Raw genomic sequence first — 14310 nt, 5'->3', positions numbered from 1 at the left:
GCTCATCAGTTTTGCTCAGACATTGGCCACCTAACATGATGGGGACTTTCCATGCCTTTTTCTACCCAGGTATAATTTAGAACCAGAATAGTGTCATAGACTCTTCTCTGGGGTTATCCAAAGACTGATTTCTCTGAAATCATCCAGTATGATCCCACTTGACAGTCTACAAACTTAATCACTAGTGTTACACATTGGTAATTACTCATTAGAAAGGCTCCATCTACAATGAGATTTGCACATATCAATTTATCATTTCATTTTCGTGCATGCCAAGAGAACTACATTTACCTTTCTGAAGCATCATTTCCACAGACAAGGTTAATACTAATTTAATTCACTTTAACAGTAATCTAAATTAAATGTCTCCAAGAAAATGAAGAATCAGAGAGGCTTGTGTTGAAATCCAATCAGATTCCTGCTGTTTCAGCAGTACAGATTTATCAAATGACAGGTAGTTAGCAATATTGCTTTCTCCTGTTCATGCTGTTACTTTGGGGAGGGTGTTGCTTTCCTCAGCTGGGCTAAAATTATTGGAGCAACCAGCAAAAGTTTGAACTACAAGTCTTGGTCCAGTACCCAGGACCTACACCCACCTGGTGGGGAAGGGATAAACTAGATACAGACACTATCTATCTGTCTGGATCTATCTAGAGAGCTGTCTAGGTAGGTAATTGTAGATCTAGATAGATTTCCATTTCCATATAGATCCAGATAACTATAGATAGATCTATATACTATGTATATCTTAAACATGATCTTGTATAGCAGGTGGTTCTTCATGCTCTAAAGTATCTCTCTTGCAGATCCTCTCCACCATGGAGGTGCAGGCGGTGTCAGGAAGCTCTTTAGGTAGCAGTGATTTCTAGAACCATGGCAGGAAACAGATCTCCCAGTTCACTTCGACTCTGGGTTCAGAGACATGGCTTTCTTCATCTGGGCAGGAGGAGGATCAGGATGGCCACCAGCTGCTTCACCTGGAAAAGGAACTGTATCATGATGACAAAATAACTGAATTTGTTGTTTTCTGATCCCCTGGTCTTGGGATGGCAATAGAGACTGTACTGCCTTTCCACAGGGAAGCTAAGCCAGGTGAAAACCAGGTCTCTGATAGCAACTCGGGCTGCCCATGAATGCAATATGAGCTAACCAAGAAGTCAATCGGCCTTAGGAAGCTAACAAGCCAAGCAGAAAAAATCATGTTGCAGCGGTGTTTTAAGGATGGTAAGTTTAATGAAAAGGGTACAAGGCTGAAGGTAACAGTGAAGATCAGGAGTCCATGCTCTAGCTCAAAGATTCTCTCAGCCTCTGACAAAGCACTTTTCATGGTCATCTCTCTCCCTCTCCCTCTCTCTTTCCCCTCAGTAACCTGTCACACTAGTTAGCACAAATCCTGTGGGACTGCAGACAGTTTTGGTTGGGTTCTGAATGACAGCTGATTACTGTAATGTGCCAGTCTAATAACGATATGAGATCCTCTTCAGGGACTGTTAAATAGCAGCTCAGGGTTGTGCAGCATCAAGTTATTAAACCTGAACAAGCAAACCCAACTGATTGAGTCAGACTACAGAAATGAGATGTTTTTCCATCCTTCATGCATGCACATAACACCATCATCAGCACTAATTGAAGGTGTGCATGCAGATGTGACTGCAGAAGTGACTGATGGCTGTATGTCTCTCATGTTGTTTATAATGCTGGAAAATGGAAATCCTTGCAACTTCCGCTGACATAATATAGTTTTCATTCTCGGCAAACCAAAAGTGTCAAAGCAGTAAATTATTTATTTAATATGGTTTTGTCAAAGAAATGGTAGCCTTCAGTACACTGAAGGGGCAGACTTTCAGTGAAAGCACAGAATAATGTTTAAAGAATTATTGGTGCAAAACAACCCTAAAGCATATCTACAATATTATACACAGCTGGCTTAGCAAGTGTACACACAGATACGATTTATAATGAGTTCTGTGGTTTACTGCACATTTTCCAGACATGCTCTGTCTCCTCCCTCCCTGTGCTAATTTGCTTGATTGTCCTTTTCTCTGTGTAGAAAAACATCTGATCAATGTAATCTTTTAACACTGGCTTTGTAATTGAAACCCTTAGGCTTCGGATAGCAGCTTCCCTGTCTACCCTGCATACAGTTTCATCCTGTCACTGTAGTGCTGTAGTGCTTGTTTCTTACTCTCCCATCCTTCGGTCTTGTGAAGAATAATGGTAAAAATGTCAGGTGCTTGTGACGGGAATGCCAATGGCCCTCGAGCCCTCTCTCTTCCCAGCCTTAATGGCCCTGCTCCATCAACAGCATAAGTAAAATAGAGAGTACCTTCTCCTGAGCATGGTGGTGTTGTAAGGTGCGCAGCCAGGCTGTGGCATGGGGGCTGCCCCACGGGGGGAGCGGGGTGGGTGCTGAGGGTCAGCGGGGCTGGCAGGGCTCCCCGGCAGGGCACAGCAGGACACTGCCAGGGGACCATAAGGGTACCCAAGGCAGGAGACCACAGCCAGCTGCACACCATCCCCACTGTACCCAAGGCAGGGGACCACAGCCAGCCGCACACCAGCCAGCTCCTGGGAGGCTGGGGAATGTCCTCGTGGCCCTGACTGTGCCTCACAGGGGTGGCCACAAAGAGCCGCATGTAATGAATCCATTTGGAAAGACCCCAAACTGTCCATGACAGGCGACAATTCTGCAATTGCACACCCTCCAAGAAAAATCCCCTGATTTTCAGATTTTGTACCGTGTGCTGCACTTATAATGCAGTGTATATATATGTATATATATAGTATGTATATAGTATATATATATATACTGCATTTATAATATCCCCTGCTTGGTGCCTTCCCTTGAAAACTAATGTCATTCCATAGAGCTGATGAAGGGAGAAACCCCTAAATAGTTACTACATTTTTATCACCAGTCCTTCCTCTTCTTTACTGTTGATGTCAGCGAGCAGCTGAAGCAGGCTCCCTCCAAACCCCAGCTAGCTGCACCCCATTCAGCTTCTTCCCCCACAATCCGGGTGACTTGGCTTTCTTTTCCAGTCTTTGCCTCTCAAATTTACTAGGTCTCCTTTCTCTGAAAATTGCTGTGGTTTGGCCTTGCTTAGCTACCAAAAATAACGCTGCCTGACTGGATGACCCTGGGTGGAGCTGCCTCGCTTGCTACTAAGAGAGAGTCTGTTACCTTCCATGACTTGCATGGTGTGGAAAGTCAGAGACACTTTTAATTCTGAACTAGCCATAATGATGAGTCAGTTATTACTGCTTGGAGCAAAGTTGGTTTTGCAAGGTCATTCTTAAGGAGAAAAATTGGATTGTTTATTCTGTGAGTGCATTTGCACCCATCCCATATTCAGCTCAGCAAAATATTTGTTTTCATAGGTAGATTATTGAACAACTGTGTTATTCTGAGCTCCCCTTTTGTACATCAAAATGTGGTTTTTGGAAAGAGATTGAAGAATAAACAGTCTGAGATAAGTATTAATTGGATAATTATAAGCAAAAATGAACAAAAGCCTTGGAAGGCTTTTTTGTGGGGCCTGGATGTAATTTCTAAGTGTTCACATGAAGCACTGTGTATGTGGGAGTTTTATGCTAAGAATATTTACAACATCAGATATATTTAATATATTAAGTAACTACGTGTGATCTGTATTGTTACTTATAAAATTCATATCTCTTTGGTAATCTTTTTTCATTGACCTGACAAACATATGTTTCAACAAACTAAAGCAACCAAACTTTTGCTGTGGAATTTCTCTAGCCCTCTGCAGCCACGGCGTACGACAGTTGGTAGTGGGAGAGGATGCGCGTCCACGCTGAGTAAAGGCAGGTCAGCTTGAGAAACAAGAACAGCCTGAACGCATCCATCCCTGCCTGCGTAAGCAGGGCAGGACACTCACCCTCTAAGGCTAACTGGAAATGAGCTTTATCCATTTGTTTAATGAAGCCTCAAGAAGAAAGAATTTTAAATGCAGCTAATTAATTTAAAACCCCTATAATTAAAAGTATGATAACAGTGATCTAATTTGGGAGGCCGGTAATCAATATGTAAGGAGATCAGTTAGAGTGCAGCCAAAGATACCATCAAAACCTACTGTAGATATGAAACCCCCCAGGAGTATCTCCAACAGAGTTTGGATAATGCCTCGTGGTGTTTAAATCAGTGACGCTGTTTTGTTTGTCTGTAACTTAGGAAAGATTAGCATGCGGTTATCAACAAATTACGCTTTTAGTAATAAATAATGGTTTGGAATGATAAAGTCTGGGCTTGACCACTGTGTTCTTTCCCTATGAGGTACAGAGGAAGGAGGGAGGGAAAACCATTCTGGAACAGGTGTGGGCTATTGAAAAGTTACCCTGGAAACTGTACTTCTCCCCCAAAACTTACACAGTTAAAGCTGAATATATATGATGGATTGAGGTTAAGTGAATGTGGTATAAATATTTATACTACACATTCACAGTATACATTTTTTATATAGTACATGGGCAAAATGTCCTGATAACAAAGATTTTGCTATAAGGTACCATGAAACACTAAAAAGTGCAGCCTTTTTTCAGGTTTAAATGTTATTATACCTCAGTCGAACATAAACAAGGCACGATGTAACTGTTGTAGGGTTACACGGAAAGCTTATTTTAGGGTTGATGTAAAACTCCATCAGGTAAAGGTAGAAACCCACTTAATTCTGCGTTGCATCTTCTACCTGAGTAATGGTTGACCTATGACCACTCTAGGCAGAGTTTCAGTTTTAATGTCTTGCGCTCCACAGTTAAATAATACCCCCAGGTTACCTCAACTATCCCCAGTTAAATTAATGAAATATTGATGACCATGACTTTGGGCTTAAAAATATGGTGGAGAAACTTTGGCAAAGAGAGAAGCAGATTGCATGTGAACAGAGAAATTCATCATAATGTCACTGAATACCTGGGGAGTGAAGTTCAGGCTGATTTATTACAACATTGTTTTTCATTTTTACTGGACACAGATCGGACTTAGGCTAAAGCAATCTCATCGTGATCTCCAGTCAAGCAGTGAGAGTGACACTGCTACTTCATAGGCACGTTTTTTATAGCTTTTGTACTGCTGCTAGGTGACATACAGCTTTTTGAGGCTGTCAGCTCTGTTGGTATATACCTCACGGCATCCAGAGCTGTGAGACTGTGGTAGAAGCCACAGCAGAGAGATGTCTTGAGAATTTCAGCAGTAGGAGGCATGTGTCTGCTCACAGGATAATACAGTCTGCATCACGAGCAGACAGTGCCATGCATTCAGAAGTCCTGAGGCAGATCCCCTCTGATGATGAGATGCACTTAGAAACATGAAATTTTCAAAACAATAAGGATCTTTCTCAGCTGTAAAATACTGAACAGTAACACAATCGGAAACAAATGCAATAGAGCAGCAAAACTGCAGACACACAGAACTTGTTCTTTTCAGCTGGTTGTGCTGGGAAATTCTGAAGGAGATGTCAAATATGGGGGGGAAGAGATCCATCCTTCAGGCTTGGAGTCACAACGTAACCTCTGTGCTCCCCCTTCTCCATCTTTGTTCAAGTCACTGGCTCTAGAGTTGATGTGAGTGAAGAGATCAATAAGGGAGATTGAACTTAATGTACCAGATTATCAACTTCAGCAGCTGAGGACCCAACCCCTGATGCTTCCAATACCCTTACCATGGCAGAAAAGTGGATAATAAACCTGTAATCCTTTCAACTGCTGCTGCTTTTCGTGTTATAGGTTGCCTGTGGAAATTTGATGGCATCTACTCTTCCACCCCTTGCTGCCTGCTGGGCTATCGGCGCATTTGTGGTGCTGCTGCCAGGATGTGATGCTGAGACTGAAGCGTGTTTCCAGCGTGAGAGGCTGAAGTCTGTGGAACGGTCCAACAGGACAGGACATGGTACATGATCGGCCTCAAGCAGTGCTCAAGACACAGTCCTTTGGCTTTCTGCTGCGTTTGCCTGTGTACGCAACTGGCTCCTGTAAGTCCCCCCCCACCTCCACTGTTCAAAAGTGCTGGCTCTTGTGTGTGTGTATATATATATATATATTCATTCTTTAGGCTGAACTTCTCTACTACCTGTTGTATCTGCAGCTCTTGCTTCCCTGTGATGACTTACAGAGGGGATAATACATCCCTGTGTGCTGCTGTGGCTCTAGTGCGAAAAACTGAGGTTCAACTGAACTGAAGAGGCTGAGGATGCTTCTCTTGCTTTTCTCTCTCTCTGCTCTTCTCTAGCTTGCTTGTACAGTGAGGGCTCCCAGCCTCCCTCTGTCCCTGTCTGAGGCTGCAGGTTGGTGCTGTAGGGAGAGGAGCCCTGCACTCCAGCTGCAACCTGCTGGGCAGGCAGGGGCAAGAGGCTGGCAGCCGGCAGCTGCGGGGCAGGGATGCCGTGGAAGGAGCCAGGAGTGGCAGGGATGTGGCTCCGAGTCACCCGTGGCACCTGAACACGGCAGGAGTCAGCAGCAGTGGGTGGCCACATCCTGGCTAATTTTCTCTCAGGAGCAATAAATTAGCGTGTAATGATGTTGACCCTTCAGTTTGTGGCTTATAAAATAAACTAAGAAAAATATCTAAAAAGTACATCGAGCATGGACAGTGCCTTTCCAGTAGTGTTTACTGAGAAAATTAAGGGAATAAGACCCCAAGAGTACCATAGGTGTTGGTTTCTCATAGCTGAAAAACAACAAGCTTTTTTGTTTGTGTAACCCAGAGGGAAGGCAGGTGCTGGGAGCCAGGGGAAGACTGGCCATCTCACCCTGTGCCTCTGTGCGTGCCTCCGCAGGCATCTCCAGCAAGCTCCCACCATGGCTCCTTCCCTCCTGCACTAAGGGGCTGCCCGGCCTCAGGCAGGAGCAAAACCCTTCCATGCGATGCCCGGTATGTTCCTCACACAGAGCCCCTTTCTTGTTAGAGTCTGCAGCTACTCTTTTGCTTTCTGATTAAAATGTGCTCTTGGGAATACAGGCTATTTGTGCTGTGCTCTTAATAACTCTTCTACTGCGCGGTGGGGTGAAATGTCAAGACTGATAAATACCACAATGTGAACCCCCAAAAGACATCGTTGGATCATTATTTTTGCTGGCCAGTGTAGTTTGGCCAAGCTGTTAAGAGTATCGATTCATTTAACTACACTATAACCTACGTAAGTATGTGTGCATGAATGTTTGTCTAACGCTACATCTATTTCTTTGGAATTTAGAACATCTTCCTTACCTTAAATTAGGTGCCTTAAATTAAATTTGTAAGAACTTGAAATTGTAAGGATTTTTCTGTATTGCTTAGATTTTTTTTCTTACTGTTATTGAAAGGATAGCATCTTCTCAATAATTGACCGGTTTTTCTCAGCACTTTGACTTTCAAATGAACGTGGAGGGTAGATTTCTTCTAGAAACACAGGGAAGTATTTTATGAAATGTTATCATTTAGCTTTTTTACTGCTTCTTAGTGGGAAAAATGGTGAAGGCAAGAGATATGGAAGGTAGAGAAAAATTGATGGGTGAAGGGAAAAAATAGAGTGGTAAAGTAAAACAAATAATTAGAACTTAAAATAGAAAAAAAAAAAAAAAGACTACCTCTTAACAAAATATGGGGAGCTCTATATGCAAGGTGAGAAACCTGGTTGAAATAATGAGTTCATATTATGCTGCTAATTGCATTTTAGCTGTAAGGTTGTACTGTAAGGCTGTAACGCACCTTAAATTTATTTTGGTTTTGTTTTCTTTGCCTAGCAATGAGATTAAGTGGGTGTGATCACTTGTTGGAGCTGGCTTCCCTTTGTCTTATTTACTTAGCATACAAAAATAATTTTCAGCCAGAGCCACAGCTCTGGGAAACTTGCATCATTTGCCCATCTCCTGGATATGAAACTGAGAATAAGTTTTATGGAGATTAGGCATCATTGTATAATGCTACAGTCTGATTCAAAAGTCTTCAGAAATAACTGCAGACTTTTAAGTTAGATCAGATCATGTAGTCTATAAAATAAAAACACTGAGAACATGTTTTGGTTGTGTTTTTTTTTTTAGGAAAGGTATATGGCTTCTTCAAAGGGAAGTCCTGATTCAGTAGCCTGCTCAAGCTCTTGGAGGGTGCCAGTGATCATGTCAATAACAACACGGGTAAAGGATTTCTCTAGGGACATTTCCAAAAGCTGTTGGTAACGTTCCACGTCAGAGGTTATTATGGAAACTCAGTTGCCATGGGTTTGGAGGAAAGGGTCACTTCTGGAGTGAAACCTGGTAAAGGGACAGAAAGCAAATAGCTGTCCTTAAAGGTGACTTTTCCGGTTGGACATGGGTCAGCAGTTTGTTCCCTTAGGATCAGTGCTCAAACCAGGTTTGTTCAGCACCTTCATTGATGATGTGGTGGTGGGAGTTTGTAGTGTGATCTCCAAGGCTGCAGCTGGCATGCAGCTCTCTTAGCCAGCCAAACACCACACAGATGATGAGGAGCTTCAGAAGAACCTCAGAAAACTAAGTGTGAGGGTAAAGAGGTGGCAAAGGAGTGCCAGTGCACATAAATATGAACAAGTGCATCTGGAAATACAATAAGCAGGCTCACTGTGTGGTGTTAAATGCAGAGATGGCAGTTACAACTTGGGAAGGAGGTCTTGGCTCTTGCTGGAATCATCAGCTCAGCATGAAGCAGCAGCCAAAACAGCGCTGGGCGTTGTCAGGAAGGAAGGAGGAGGGAATTGTATAGAAGCTCGATGGGCTCACATCTTGAATGTGGTGTACAGTCTACATCTCAAGAAGAATATCATGCAGCTGGTGTGGAGGAGGGCAATAAAATAATCGAGGGCTTGGAGCAGCTGCTTTGCCAGGAGACACTAAAAAGGTCTGGACTGTTCGGTCTGAAGAGGCAGCTGGATTAGGGGAGACGTGATCAAGGTTTATGAAATCATAAAAGCCAGTGAATAAGGAAAATACAGAACTGCTCTTCGCAACACTCCACAGCAACTGGGCTCAAGAATATTTGAAGCTAGTAGGAGGCTGGTTTACAGCAGACGAAAGGGTATCTTTACACAGGGGATCATGAGCTTTGCAACCTCTTGCCATTTGAAGCAATGGAGGCAGAGAGTACCACTAGATTCAGGAAAGAATTAGAGGAATTAATGGGAGGCAGTTCTTTACTAAGATCTGAAGTGGAGTAGTCATGCATGTGTCCTGGAAAATCCTTAAATCAGTCTTTGTGGAAACTTGGAGGATGTGAGAAGAACAGACCACAAAAAGTGGCCAAGCTCATGTTTTCCCTAAATTGCACTGTCCTTTCCATGGCACTGGACATCATTAGCTTTACCTAGTAGGTATTTTGATGTTCCTAGAAATAAAAATAACTAGATATAATTGGGATGCAAGCAAATTTTCAGTTACACTGCTCTTCTTCTAGACAAATGGCCCACATTTTTAATGTCAGAGTGGCAATGATTTTAGAAAAAAAATATACATTAACTTTATAATGCTGTGCTTTCTCAAGAAACAATACTTCCATGTTCTTTCTATCAGCAAAACTCTTCCCAGATGTTTCTGTGAGATTTATGCTATCCCAGGCCACATCAAATTGCATTTGGAAAAATAAGCCCCTTCTGGTTTTGAAAGCAGCCCAGAATCAAGACCCAAGGGGATTTGAAGCTTGAACTTTTCCTTCAACCTTGAATTTCAGGGACAAGAGGTGTTCAGTTTTAAGGTTATGATTCAGACTACTTTCCACTGAACTGCTTCCAGTCATTCTTAAAACTGAATTGACACAGTCTAACACAAAATCCCCCCTCATTCAAAACAGCTTTTACTCATTTATTTTTTCCATTAGAAGAAAGAGAAACAATATTCAACCAAATGCACTGATGACATGGCAACCACAACATCAGCTGAGGTTTATAACACTATCCCAGCATTTTATAACAGAGGTTTTCTCTTGCTCCTGTTCATGCTTGCAGCAGAAGTCCCAAGGGCATCCACAAGTATACAGAACGGGGTTGTGCGTTGTTAGTAAAGTTGAGGCAATGGGAAAACAGCTGTGCAGGAAGATACCAAGGTCACTTTGGGAACATTTACTCAGGAGCTTCTCATAGTGCATGGAGAACACTCAAATACAAAATAGGCATAGAAAAGCTGGCATCAGGGACTAAATGGATCATAAAAAAAAAATATTTCAAGGAGGGGATAAGTTGTGGAGGACCTGGGAAGTGAAACCAAGAGTGTCATAGGGAGAAGGAAGCCACTGGAACAAGGTGAAGAGAGGTTTGGTACTGTCAGCCCAACAAGCTAGGAGGAAGGACAGCAACTCTCTGGAGAGCTGAGACTGGTTGTGTTAAGGGCAAGGGGAGGAGCACTGCAATGCTCAAGGCAGGGAATAAGAGTTTCTTCTCTGAAGAGAAGTCTCTAAGAGCTTTTAAGCAAAAAATATTAACAACTTACATCAAGGCAGAGCCTAGATGTGGTACCTCAGCACAAAGCTTGAATGGAAGATGTCCTGCAGACAGAGGATTCATAGCAGGGCAACGATGATGATGGCTTCTGTGGGCATCAAGAAGGTGATCTAAGGAGGGCAGGAATGGGAGATCAGAAAGTCTTTTACAGTTGGGGTGAACTTGGGCCAATGTAGCATAACCACAAGGAAGTATTAAGGACACCAACTGAGATGCAGGCTAGCAAATTTGAGGTATTTCCTGCTTAAATACGTTTGCTTGTGGTAAACTGAGTGATGCTAATATAAGAGTGTGGGCAATGTTTTGTAGAGGTCCTTAAATTCCCATCTTCCTATCACTCACTTTTAATTCTTAGTTGAGGTACTGCTTACAGCCCTGGCTCTTCAGGGAGTTCTCAAAGCTTCACACCTCAAGGGGTTGGGGATGCATCTCAGTAGACCAATTGTTAACAGTTTCCAGACAATTTTTAAGTTCCTTATCTATCTATCTGTCTATCTATCTATCTGTCTATCTATCTATCTATCTATCTATCTATCTTAAATATAGATATGTAATAATTAAGTGCCTTAATAAAGCAAATGATTAATGTACACCATATATCTTGTAAACTGCAACAGTGTAAATTGTATTTTGAATACCTTCAATACATTTTAAACAAAACCTGCTAGAGCACATCTATGTGTGTTCCTCATGCAGTCTCCCAAACTTTGTAGCTGTTGTACATCCAAACGTGAGGTTTTGAGCACTTCTGATTACATACAAAGGCTCCCAAGACAGTTCTTAAAATTTATAGCATGACCACAGTATGTGTGTGCAAACGTCATCCGGGAGCAGAGTTTGAGAAGACTGTCCCTGCCATTTCTTCTGTGCATGTTTCTGTGCTCACTGGCTTTCAGAAGCCGGTCAGAAACTTTCTGGGTGTCTGACTGTTCTCCCAGCAGTTCTTGCCTGAACTAAAAATGATAAAGGTCTAGGACTTGGGCCTCTCAGCAGATGTATCTTCTGGTTCTTCATCAGTCAGGCTCAAGGCAGTCCTTAACTTTCACATATATAAAGAGTTTCTCATTGAGCAACCATGGGTGACCTGCCAGATGGATTTCCCACAATGGAAAATTTTCCAGACCTTCAGAAAAAGTTACCAAACATCTGAGCATATTTAGTAAGTGCCATATCCTATGTCTACACATTTCTATGTAATCTAACCGAGTTGCTCTGTACCACAGTTTTCAAATGTTTGGAGGTCAAATTAGACTCCATATACTCTTCTTTGGCTTGCTTCCCTTTTCTTGAGCCAGAAAGAGCAAATGCCACAATACAGGATACGTGACTTCTCCTCCAGTTTTCCAAAATGGAGCAAGCCCATATTTGCCCTCCTCTCTGGCAGATGCAGACCCACAAGTCTTCCACCATCATATGAGTGTTTGTGGTTCTGAAGAATCATTTTAGTGAAGAAGGCAAGGACCATTTTCCTTAGTATTCACAGGTGGAATATATTCACCCCAGAGCAAGAAATAAAGTGTATCTTCAAGTTCTGCAGAGGTTTTGTTCTCTCAATTCAGGTAAGTAATGCTTAGGCTGCCTCACTGTGTGAAAAAATGGAAAAAGTTGAATTACAGCAGTGGTCTCGCAGTGTTGTATTTAACTGTCATCTTATGTGGTCCAGAATGTATGATTTATCTCAGCTCTCTGCAATTGTTAATATTCAGCCCTTTCTCATTCAGTTAGAGTATAGCAAGAGGTGATTAAAAACTTCTTTTGTTTTCTTACAGTACCTTCCCACTGGAATAATTCTGGAGACACAGTATCTTGGCACCATACTTGTAGTCTGAAATGACTTTCCATTTCAGAGGCAGGATTGCTGACGCAGTGCTATTTTCTGTTCCTTTAAAGGCTACCTGCTCCCATGCTGGCGCTCTAACCCAGGTCTGGTTTGCTTCTGCACCAGCGGCACCTCAAGCAGGCTCCATGCTCTCGAGAGCACATTTGGAGACTTGGGTAAGCTGATGCAGAGAACCTGGAAGGTCGATGCTCTCTAGCCTTACAAATGGCTCCAGATTTTACCGCATACATTTGCTGTCAGAAGCATATTTTTACTTGGCAGAGGCAGAATCTCCAGGGGATGATTTGCAGTTGATGGGACTGGCAAGTTCCTGCTGTAAGTGTTGGAGCAAGGGGATTAAGCAGCTCTCTGTCCTTGCAGCTATAAAATCTGAACATTCATCAGATACGTTGCTTTGTGGGTTTGAACCCGGCCTCATAAACCTGATTTCTTTTTCAGGAATAAGATCTTCCTTATTAAACATCTTTCTAGTAACCAATGCAAACAAAGCACGCAGTTCAGCTTGGTGAGTTTAAATCTTTATAAGCCTTGAATTTGCTTATTAAACTAACACAAAATCATAATTAAGTTTAACGGGAATCCCCATGTATGAACAGTCTAGAAGAACATACTTAAAGTCACAGAAATGATTATCTCAAGGCAGACTGTCCTAGGTAAGTGCACTCTTTCATACAGGTACGGGCATAGAGAAAAAAGTATGTGTGTTTGGGAATACAGCCTCTCCATGGGGAACTCTGCCAGTGCACTATCGTAATCCTCTTGATCATTATGTGTAGACAGCGTGCAGATAGCAGTCAGAGAGATGGGGATGGAATAGGCACTTGGCTGAGAATATTTGAAAATAGGATCACAGTAAAATATAACCAAAGAAGAAATGTGCTAGTATTCTTCAGGGACTGAATCTCTTATTAGTGATTCACTGTAGTTCTGCCTCCTTCAGCCCCTTCTTGATTTTGGGGGAAAAAAGAAGAGTGAGCCCTTGTTAATACAGTTTTAAAAGCACATGACTTTGAAATGACAGGACAAAGCTATCATTTCCCCAGCCTCCTGGATTATGCAGCAAGGATGGATGGTGCGAGGTGTGTGACAGGAGGAGGGAGTGGATTGCAGAGGGAACAGTGAGATTTGCTCTGCTTGCCACCTGCCTGTGTCATCCCATTCTTCCCTTTGCTCCCCCAAGTCAGAATGCAACTGGCAGTCAACGCTCCGGTAAAGGTCAGGGCTGAAGAAGCTCTTGGATTAAGTTTCATGTCCACTAGAGAAGCCAGCAGTGATGGCTCAGGAAGACTTTGACCTTTCTATAGGAGCTCACTCAACAATGTAGTTAATTACTTTGCCTGCCAACACTGATGACTGTTTATCATTCGTTTAGGTCTGGGCTTCCACCCACTCTGACAAAGGCTCACACTGCATCCATTTAAAGTGACAGTTGTCAGACAATCTAGTTTTGCTTATTTAAGAGAACAGGGATTTTTCACACACCCCACACCCGCCTTTTTTTTTTTTTTAAAAAAAAATTATTTATTCCTTTCCTTCTCAAAAGACATGAGGTGAGCTGGAGTGAGCTGGAGGCTTTATAGGTCTTGGACAAATGACTGGAGAACAGTTCATTTGAGGAAATGCTCAGGATGAAGCATGGAAAGATACAGAGGTTGTGTAGGACCATAAGCAGCTATTTGGTAAATGTGAGTCAGCATTACTTGGAAGGAAACTGAGGCACAAGTTGTGTGACAGTATGAGACCGAATGGCTGCCTGAACCTTACAACTCCCCACAATCAGAGTTTAGCAGTTTTTGACTTAAAAAGAGAGGTGAGGAATATTTTTTTCCAGCAGCCTTGCCTAGTGGTGTCTCAAAGCTGAAAGCCTACAAATAGCTTGAGCCCCAGAAATGCTAAGATGGAGCAATCTGAGATTTCTGTTAAGTGATCTGAGCACTTGGGCAGAAGAAGCGGATGTTCAGATAAAGCAAAGAGCAGCTGTTTACATGCAGTCATAAAGCAAACTCACCCATGCAGCTACCTGCCCATTTA

General features: G+C 42.6%; 1 long non-coding RNA gene across 1 annotated transcript in view; it reads left to right on the top strand.

Moving 5' to 3' along the window:
- Positions 1-13779, top strand: part of LOC308060580 — a 63901-nt gene extending 50122 nt beyond the window's left edge. The window contains exon 2 of the long non-coding RNA XR_013926799.1: positions 807-13779. This is a non-coding gene — a long non-coding RNA (uncharacterized lncRNA). The remainder of the gene's footprint in view (positions 1-806) is intronic.
- The last annotated feature ends 531 nt before the right edge of the window (positions 13780-14310 follow it).

Source organism: Falco punctatus, assembly GCF_963210335.1.
Source record: "Falco punctatus genome assembly, chromosome: 3".
In the NCBI taxonomy this organism is placed as follows: Eukaryota; Metazoa; Chordata; class Aves; order Falconiformes; family Falconidae; genus Falco; species Falco punctatus.
Note: the sequence above shows the minus strand (reverse complement) of the source record. Positions and strands in the feature narration are given on the sequence as shown.